Here is a 10370-nt window from a genome sequence, read left to right on the forward strand (position 1 = left end):
CAGGTCGAGCTCTTGTTCACCATCTTAGCTGTAGAGGGCAGTGTCACTGGCCCTCATGTGGGATCCAAACCAGGGCCCTGCTGCTCAGAGTTGGCGTCCCAAGCGAACTCTTAACCAACGCGCCACTCGGCCGGCCCTTCATGTTGTTTTTTAATTTCCTTACTTGACTTGGTCTCTTAAGCTTTTCCTCTTCATATCTGCCATCTTATTTTTATTTAATCTTATCTTCTTTGCCTTTCCTTCTGAGAAATTTAGAGTTATAGAAGACACAGAGATCCAGAACAGAAAAGGAGATAGAAAGTTGAAGTGATTATAAAATTATTTCTTCTTGTGAAATTACAAGGACTGTTAGAGTTCAAATAGAGTGGAAATTATTATAGGAAGACTTACGATTCCTTGTTAGTCTTCCTTAATCTCCTTGATCTTAAGCCCAAATTGTTTCAATGCATGTTTTGTAAAGATTCAAATGTTTGCAAATTTTTTATGACATCCTAGTGAACAATTAGGGCTTTTTTTTCATTGGAAGTCTACTAATTTGATTTTGAGGGATAATCCTTTGCTCGAGTCATTGTGTCTTGAATACAACTGAGTAAAACTAGATCTTTGCTGGGAAGTGCAGGAGATGTGAAAAAAAATCAGTCTAATACAGTATTAATTACTAGTCTTAATGATTCTGAGGAATGTGAATCCTATTTCAAGGAAATTATTCAAATTGACAAATGTAACCAAGGATAAATAGTATATTAAAAAATGAATGTTCTAATTACTCTTCCCTGTGCTAATATTAACCCTTGATTTAAAAAAAAAACATTGATTTTTTAAAAAAAATCTCCAATTAAACCTCTACTTATGGCATAATTAGAACTTTTCCCTGTTTTTGTCACCACCAGCCCTATAGCAGCATTTAGCCATTTTTAAATGTCCAGTAAATACCTTCTAGTCCTTAACCATTAAAAAAATTAAGTTGAAGTTATCCTGAAACAACAGAAATGAAAGTGCTGAGTGTTTACATACACAGATAGGATAATATGTAGAAAGCCCCCAAACTTCCCTGTCTTCTCCATTAATGATCTAAGTTTTGTTTACTCATTTAATTATATCTGATTCTATAATCTTATAGAACCACAGTTTCATTAATGAACCCCAAACAAGCATTGTCAAAATTTTTACCATGACACTCTACCACTTATTAAACTCTTTTAATTCATTTAAGTCCATGTCTCAGGTATTTTGGGTAACCATGTATGGGATCATTGAAATCCACAGATAGTGGATATTTCTAATCATTAATTTCCCCCCTTTTTTACTACAAAATGTCTCTTCAGTGTTATAATATTATCAAGGAATAAATTAGATTAGGACTTGACCTCCTCTACAAAAGAACTGCATCTCGCCCAGTTCAGAAGTCACATGACTCACATCCATGAGGTATATAATATTAAAATTAGACTGTCAGCATTTACATATTCAATTTTTCTGGCCCCATCAAAGCTGAGTGCCTCCAAAATCTCAAATCTGTGACATTTGAAGAGGAAATGGAATCAGATTTCTGATTTGCAATTAACAGAATTTCTAATTTGTATAATTAGAAATTTAGGCTTCTAATTGTGCAAACTGTCATGGCTGCTTTGAGGCAGCTAAAATTTAAAAGATGACAGTGTAGCTATATAATGTTAAAGTTGAATGAAACACCCTGTTTTATCTAAGTTCATTTTATTAGCTTACAGTTATGATTCTTGGGGGTGGGAGAGTATATTCTTGCAGACAGCAGGACCGCTCTGAGCAATATGATATCTGTCTAGAATCTTAACCTCATAAAGCTCAATAGGTGTTTAGGGCATCCCCTACTACACCTTCATTTAGGAAAACTGTCCTTATTGAAAGAAGCCTGTGTGTAATTTGCCCAGACAAAAAGGAATTAAAAATAATAATAGTGTGTTTTGAGTGATTACCACATGGAAGCATTGGGATTAGGGTTTAATATGCATTATCTTAAGCTCCGTGTGACAAAAGTCCTATGATTAAGTATCTCCATTTTCCACATGAGAAAGCACATTCTCAAAGAATGTAAGTAAATTGCCCAACATCAAGTTGCCAGTTAGAGGTAGAGCCAGGTCTCTTTGACTCCAGAGCCTGAGCTCTTAACCAGGAGTTTGTTGTAATTTGCAGATATTCCGGACAACTAGTTGACATTGCCTCTTTACCTACTGGCAGACAAGGAGAATGCCTTACCGTTAGCAGTGTTCTCATTTCAGCTTTGTAAAATTATTCTCTCTTGAGATACATATTATATTTCTTTTGCAGCATCAGTTTATTCTATCAGTAATTTATTATTTTTTGATTATATTCTTAAAATATTACTGTATAATATAAAAAAGATAACTTATTCTACTACTAAGTAAAGGTTAAGTTCTTGAGGATATCAGTACACCTACATTTTATTTGAGATAGTCACTTAGAGGACAGAGGAAGATGGGATCAATGGGTGGGGAAAAAATGCAACACTGACTTCTTTACTCAGCAGTCGTCCGTTGAAGTCTTACTTGCCTTTCTCTCTTTTCTTTATCCCCAGAAAATTCGTCATTGTTTTTCAGTCTCAGAAACTGTTATTGTCACTAAAAACTAAAATAGTAATGAATTCAGAGACCAGTTTATTTTAAGAAAATTTCTGTTAAATTTACATATAGTCCTTTTCAAATAGGTACTTATTTTAATTGTAGGAAACAAAGTACATTAACTATCATCAAGTTTAAGATGACTAAACCTATCATCAGGACTCAACATATTGAAGATATTTATTCTCCCCAAAGTGATATATAAGTTTAACTCGATTCTTAAAATCCCAGCATGAGTTTTCACACATACATTTATTTCTACAAATTTATATGGAAAGGCAAAGGAATTGGAACAGCTAAAACAATTTTTAAAAAAGAAAAATAAAATGGGAGGAATCACTCTACCCAATTGCAAGACTTACTATATAGTCATCCTACTCAAACTGGTATTGGCAGCGGGATAGGCATAGAAATCAATAGAACAGAATAGAAAACCCAGAAATAGCCCCTCACAAATATATCCAGCTGATTTTATTTTCACAAAGATGTAAAGGCAATTAAAAGGAGAATAGATTGTCTTTTATCAAAAAGTACAGGAGCAATTGGATGTTCACAGGCAAAAAGCACCTCGATGGAAAGCTCATACCTTATACACAGATGAACTCAACGTGGATCGCAGATTTAAATGCAAAGTACAAAACTTTAACACCTTTAGAAGGAAACTCTTGAGGACCTAAGGCTTGGTGAAGAATAATTAAGTAAGACACCAAAGCATGATCCATAAAAAATAAAATCGATAAGTTGGACTTCATCAAAATTAAAAACTTTTGCTCTGCAGAAGATGCAGTTAAAAGGATAAGACAAAAGATTCATATGTAAGCTATGTAAAGCACTGTTAAAACTCAACAGTTAAGGAAACAATCAAATTCAAAAATGGGCAAAAGACATGAGGAGACATTTCACCAAAGAGAATACACTCTCTTTAATATTGGCAAATGAGCACATGAAAGGATATTTAGCATCACTTGCTATTACGGTTGTGCAGATTAATACTTTGATGAGTTATCACTACATACTTATAAGAACAGCTGTAATAAAAAATAGTAGCAATATGAGATGCTGGTGATGATGCAGAGAAACTAGATCTTTCACACACTGTTGGCAAAAATGTAAAATGGTGCAGACACTCTGGAACATGATTTTTGATAGTTTCTTTAGAAACTAAACATATATTTACCATATGACACAGCAATCACACCCCTAGGCATTTATCCCAGTAAAACGAAACTCACATCCACATAAAAACATGCACTGATTGTTCATACCAGTTTTATTTATAGTAGCCACAAGCTGTACCAGCCAAATTGTGCTACTATAGATAAGTGGTTAAACAAACTGGTACATCATACCATGGAGTACTATATCAGCAATAAAAAGGAATTCACTGTTGATACACACCACAACTTGGATTCATCTCAAAGACATTATGCTGAGCTAAAAAGCCAGTCTCAAAAGGTCACCTACTATATGATGCCCTTTATATAACATTCTTAGAATTACAAAATTATAGTGATGGAGAACAGATTAGTTGTTGCCAGGAGTTTTGGGAATGTTGAGGGGTAGTTCGGTGGGGTGTGACTATAAAGAGAGCACAGGGAGAGCTCTGCAGTGAAGGGGGAGTTCTTACCTTGATTGTGGTAATGGCTACAGTAAGCTACATGTCATAAAATGACACAGAGGTAACACACACATTGTAGTAATACTGAGGTCAATTTCTTGGTTTTGATATTGTATGATATTTATGCAAGATGTGACTATTTGGGCACAGTTTTTATGTGGGGTATGTGGGGCCTCCGTGTACTATCTTTGCAACTTCCTCTAAATCTCTATTTCAAAATAAAAAGTTAAGAAAAATAACCCTATCAAAATGAGTAAGTATGATCCAGAAAACTCAGTCCTGTAAAATGCATGGTCATGTACCTCTACATTAACAAACTCACTAGGGTGAGCTACATGGGGGCCTGGTTAGGAGTTCTGAGGATGCAGCTTTGAGTTCCAGATTTTCCCTGCTCCATCTGCTGGCAATTGCCTTGTCTTAAATGTTGCCACGGGCATTCCAGGTCCTGTGGCAGGCTGGTAGCCACCCAGGACGATGCCACTGATTCCAGGAATCTCTCAGTGAGCCACTATTTCATGAACCTGATGTGAGCAGATTTGGACCAAGAGAGTCCTAGGGACCCTGAGATACACTCTTCTGCTTCCCTGAGTTCCTGGGGGGGGCTCTTTTCCACCAAGTTTTTGTCTCCCCTCTATTTTATCACTCTTCTTCCTCCATCATAGGAACTGCATCCAAGCCCCATTTGCAAACGGATTGAATGAACTGTTGCAGCTGATTGCTTAGTATCCAAATATATATGTTCCAATATTTTACTTATTTGTAACAGTTTTTCAGTTTCTTCAGTGTATGTTAATGAGACTTTACTTAAATAAGGAGTGTTTCATGTCCCTTATAAAATGCTGTGTAGTGAGGAAAAGACAAAGGAGAACAAAAAATAGTTATTTCATCCTTGCTTCCTAAACCAAGGGCAGACAATTTTAAATGACTTTGTGGAATCTTTTGGAGAGAATGTTGAGAGGCCATCTGGGTTATACCCCTACTTTCTAGTGGGAACATCAACCTACCTTACTGGTGGAGTAATTTCACATCATTTTACATACTGACACATCATATGTTTAGTTGGGAAAAATATTATTTGCAACAAATGAAAAAAATTAATGTAGTGCTAACATACATTTATGTGGTTTATATATATTCTAGCTCTCTTGCTATAAGTGTGTCACTGGAAGGTGCAAGGGCATACATGGAAGGGTACAGGACAGGTTCCATCCTCGGGCTCACTACAGAGCAGCAGCCTAACATATGAACAGACAAGATAGCAGTGCAGCCAGGCCTTCACAGAAGTACGAGCAGAGGGCTGTGACAGTGCTTCTCCTGCCTGGGAAGGGGAAGAAGGCTTGCCAAAGCACAGAGCTGTTCTTTGTGCTGCACATTACTGAATTAATAGGAGCTTACTGCCAGGGAACGAGCCAGGGAAAAATTTCGAGGCAAAGGGAATCATGTGCATAGATATGCTTACTTACCTCCTCTAGGGGAAAGAAGTCATAGACTTTTAAAGTTGAGAAGGTTATCCAAGGTATTTGATTTCAGCATCCTTGCCTTACATAAAAGGACATGAAGCTCTCGGAGACAAGTGTACTTGCCTAATGTTACTGAGACATTAGAGTATCACTGCAAGTATGTTTTCAGACTATATAGATCGGAATGTATTTTGGTCTGATATTACTCTACTCCAAGAAACAGGACCTTCCTCATGTTTTCTTTGTTTATAAATCTGCTTTACTTCCAGGCTAAAATGTAAACAGGTATTATTTTTATTTTTTTAAAACTTAATTATGAAAATTTCCAAGAATTCAAAAAATTCAAAATAACGTAACAAAAATCTATTATCTCACCACGAAGAGTTAGTTGAATGCTAACTCTTGTGTCATTCTTGCTAAAAGAAATTAAACCACTTAAGAACAGTTGAAATCTTTGGTTCACTCTCCAATCTCATTCGTATTTTTCCTTCTCTAGAGAAAATGCTCTATAAGGCTGGTGAATATATATTCGTATACATGTATTCATAGGCAATATGGCGTGTGAATGATGATATACTATATGTACATTTAGCATCATTCATTGGTGTGTGATATTCCTTTCAATGTATTTTTTCATATGAGCTCAAAATAAAATAGAGTATAGAAGAGCAAGTGACATATGAGATTTAACAATTAGGTTAGTGAACTCATCCTAGAAAAGGTGCTACATACCTCATTGCTGAATATCACTATGGTCTCCCTCGCAGTACTCCCCTTGGGAAGCTATGCTCCCAAAGCAGCTCCTAGTTCACCCTTCAAAGCAATTTTGGAACTCTTTCTGGAATGGCCATCAGAGCTGTTGTCATATTATCTATGATGTCCTGCATGTTATCAAAATGTCTTCCTTTCAATATTTCCTTTATTTTCTGTTAAAGAAAGAAGTCATTGGGGGCCAGATCAGGTGATTAGGGAGGGTATTCCAATGCAGTTATTTGTTTCCTGGCTAAAAAGTCCCTCACACACAGTGCCGTGTGAGCTGGTACATTGTCATGAATTGTCGGCGAAAAGTTCAGGTCATTTTCATGTAACTTTTTCATGCAGCCTTTTCAGCGCTTCCAAATAGTAAACTTGGTTAACTGTTTGTCCAGTTGGTACAAATTCATAATGAGTAATCTCTCTGATATCAAAAAATGTTAGCAATATCGTTTTGACTCTTGATTTGGACTGACGGAACTATTTTGGTCGTGGAAAATTGGCTTACTTCCACTGTGCACTTTGATGCTTTGTTTCAAAGTTGTATTGGTACACCCATGTTTCATCACCAGTGATAACATAGCCCAGAACATCGTCTTGCCTCTCCAGAAGGTCTTGGCAAACTTCCACTCTCTTTTGCTTTTGTTCATCAGTGAGCTCCTTCAGGACCATTTTTTGCACACACCTTTCTCATGGCAAGATTTTCAGTTAAGATTTTCCTAACTGTTTCTCTATCGATGTTTACTTGGTCTGCTATGCTTCTCACAGTCAGTCAATTATTTTGATGTACAATTTGACAAATATTTGCAATGTTGTCGTCAGTTCTGCTCGTTACTGGCCGACCTGACCTCTCTCCATCAGTGACACGTTCTCTCCTATCAGAAAAATGTTTAATCCATTTGTACACTGCTATTTTCTTCATGGCATTGTCCCCGTAAACTTGGACTAATATGTTCCTGATTTCACTTCTATGCTTGCCAAGTTTAACAAGAAATTTAATGTTTGTTCGTTGCTCTAATGCAAGCTCAGATATTCTTGCAATGGCACAAAAAAACACACAACAACAATAATGAGCGCCACTCAGCAAGACATCCCCACATGTGGACATGTATACAGCTGTGAGACACTGATATACCAAGGTTATGAAACCTTACCGAGCTGTTTGTACAGTGCTGCCAGTGTAAGTGCATAGTGGCATGTTCACAAACTATGTCAGACCTCATACTGTAGTCAGTAGTAGAGATTTGCTGTAGTGTCATGCCTTTGTTCTCTCCTTGCTACCTGAAATGCCACTGTCTTCTTGTTAAATATGAATTGTGATTTGAAAGAATGTAGTTTCATCATTCAGTGGGTTTTCAAATACAGTGAAACCTTGGATTGCGACTAACATGGTTTGCGAGTGTTCCACAAGATGAGCAGACATTTCTACTACATTTTAACGTGGTAAACGAGCAATGTCTTAGAATACGAGTTTGTTTCTGGAATAAATTATGCTCATAAACCAAGGTATTACTGTATATTGTTTAAGAATTTCATAGGGAAAACAATTATTCCTATGGGCTTACATCTGCTTTCGCATTAGATTTTTAAAATTCTTGACTACTGAGATAATTGTAGCAAGTATTCTCTAGTAGAGTCAGATGACCAAGAAATGACTGTCTCATGGATAGAGATTCTCCCCGACCCATGCATTGCCAGCAAGACAACAATGCTGTGCAGTTAGAGGCCAGGGATGCTGTATGGAAAGAATTAGCCCCTGAAAACACCGTGTGAGCTGACCCAGGAAGAGAAGTGGATCTGGACTTTGAGAAAAGCTAAGAAGTCCGGGTGATGGAGGAAGAGATAGGAAGCTGCAGCAGCTGTGAGGAGATGATTACTGTGGGTATTAAGAACATATTTTTACCCTTTGAGTCATGATGCCCCCTGTAATTAGCAGTACATGTTTTAAGCTCACGACAATCAGCCGGAAGGCCACTAAACATATGAGGCCATAGAAGAGCCTCCTTATTTCTGTTACTAGAAGGGAAATTCACCAACCAGTCTTATAATAGTAGAAAACTGGAAATCTGCAAAAATGCTTATCATAGACAAGCCAGTTATTCCAAACCTCACTGGTACTTTAATTCTGAAGTAATTGTCCCCGTGTAATAGCAACAGAACGAAGGAGGATAAATTAGTATTATTATTCCGGCTTGTATGTTTTAAAGATTAATAATTCTGGCACATGGTTACTAAGGAAAGCTTATCTAAAACTTCCAAATTGTAAAAATAAAAGGAAATTTTTGATCCCTAAGAAACTCATTTTTCTTGGAGTCAGTCCCAGCTTTTGTTTCCTTTCATTGGTTTGTCATGTAGAAAGGAAGGAAAACATAAAACGTCCGGTGCTATAAGCACTCTCTGATGATATGCAATAGTTTGCTGTGTACCTGCGCTAAAGCACAGGTATGTTTCACAAGAGGAATGTTTAAAAGGAAACGATGCAGAGGCTTTGTTTGGATACAAAATGGGGAAATGCACAGTCAGTATCTTTATTTCCAGATAGATTTCTTAACTAGTATTTCTTCTATCCCCCATTGCCCATCTGCCAAGAATGGAAAGTCACCAGGACTTCTGGAATCACATGCATACCCTCCCAAAAATCATCAGGCAGGTGTCCAAGTTATATGTATATTTATAAAAAAGGGTGCAAAATTACCAACCACAATGAGATACCATACCGCATTTATGAAGGTGGCAAGTGTTGGCAAGGATATGGAGAAATTGGAACCTTTGTATATTGCTGGTAGGAATGTGAAGTGTTACAGCTGCAGTGAAAATGTTAGATGGGCCCTCAAAAAGTTAAACCCAGAATTACTATATGACCCAGCAATTCCACTCCTAGGTATGTACCCAAAAGAATTGAAAACAAGGTCTCAAACAAATATTTGTACACGAATGTTTTTATAGCATCATTTTCACAATAGCCAAAAGATGGAAACAACCCATATGTCCAACAAGAGATGAAATATGAACAAAATTTTGAGCCAATAAATTAAAAAACCAAATGAATTGGAAAAAATTGTTGAAAGACTCAAATTACCAATGCTCTAAAGAAAACACAGACAACCTGAATAGCCCTATATATATATTAAAGGAATTGAATCTGGAGTTTAAAACTTTTCACTAAGAAAACTCCAGGCCCATATGCCTTTACTGGCAAACCCAACAGCATTTAAGGAAGAAATAATTTCTATTCTCCCAAACTTAGCCAGGAAATAAGAAAGAACACTTCTCAACTCTTTTTTTTTTATAAAGTCAGTGTTATCTTGATATTAAAACAAGCTAAAGATACTACAATATTTAAAATTACAGACATAGACACAAAATTCCTAACAAAATACTAGCAAATCAAAATCAGCAATGTGTAGAAATAAAACATTATGACTAAATAGGCTTTTCCTGGGAATAGAAGATTGTTTTAATCTTCAAAAATGAATCAGTGCAGGGCCTGCCGAGTGGCTCAGTTGGTTAAGAGCTCACTCAAGAGCACAAACTCGAGCAACAGGATTGCTGGTTCGATTCTTGGCCCGAGCTGAGTTGCTGCTGAGCTGCCAACAGGTGGCAGGATGGCTCAACTTAAAAAAAAAAAAAAGAATCAGTGCAATTCACATATCAACAAACTAAAAGGAAAAAAAAACACTCAATGATCTCAATAGCTAGATACGGCATCAATTAATGATAATGAACTGTCAACAAACTGGAAATTGAAGGTATTTCCTCAGCCTCATAAAGGGCAAATATAAAACCTTACAGCTAATATCAGTTTCAGTGATGAAAAACTGATACTTTCCTCATATGGGGCAAAGCAAAGGTGTCAATGTTGTACTGTTGGGTTGCCGGAAAAGTCATGATGCATTTTTTTTTTAAGATTTTTATTGGGGAATT

The 10370-nt window shown here is 36.6% G+C and overlaps 1 protein-coding gene across 2 annotated transcripts in view; it reads left to right on the forward strand.

The window, feature by feature from the left end:
• PEAK1 (pseudopodium enriched atypical kinase 1) overlaps positions 1-10370 on the forward strand; it is a 298079-nt gene that overhangs the window by 109258 nt on the left and 178451 nt on the right. The gene's annotated exons all lie outside the window — the stretch shown is intronic.

Source organism: Hipposideros armiger, unplaced genomic scaffold (genome assembly GCF_001890085.2).
Source record: "Hipposideros armiger isolate ML-2016 unplaced genomic scaffold, ASM189008v1 scaffold_931, whole genome shotgun sequence".
Lineage (NCBI taxonomy): Eukaryota > Metazoa > Chordata > Mammalia > Chiroptera > Hipposideridae > Hipposideros > Hipposideros armiger.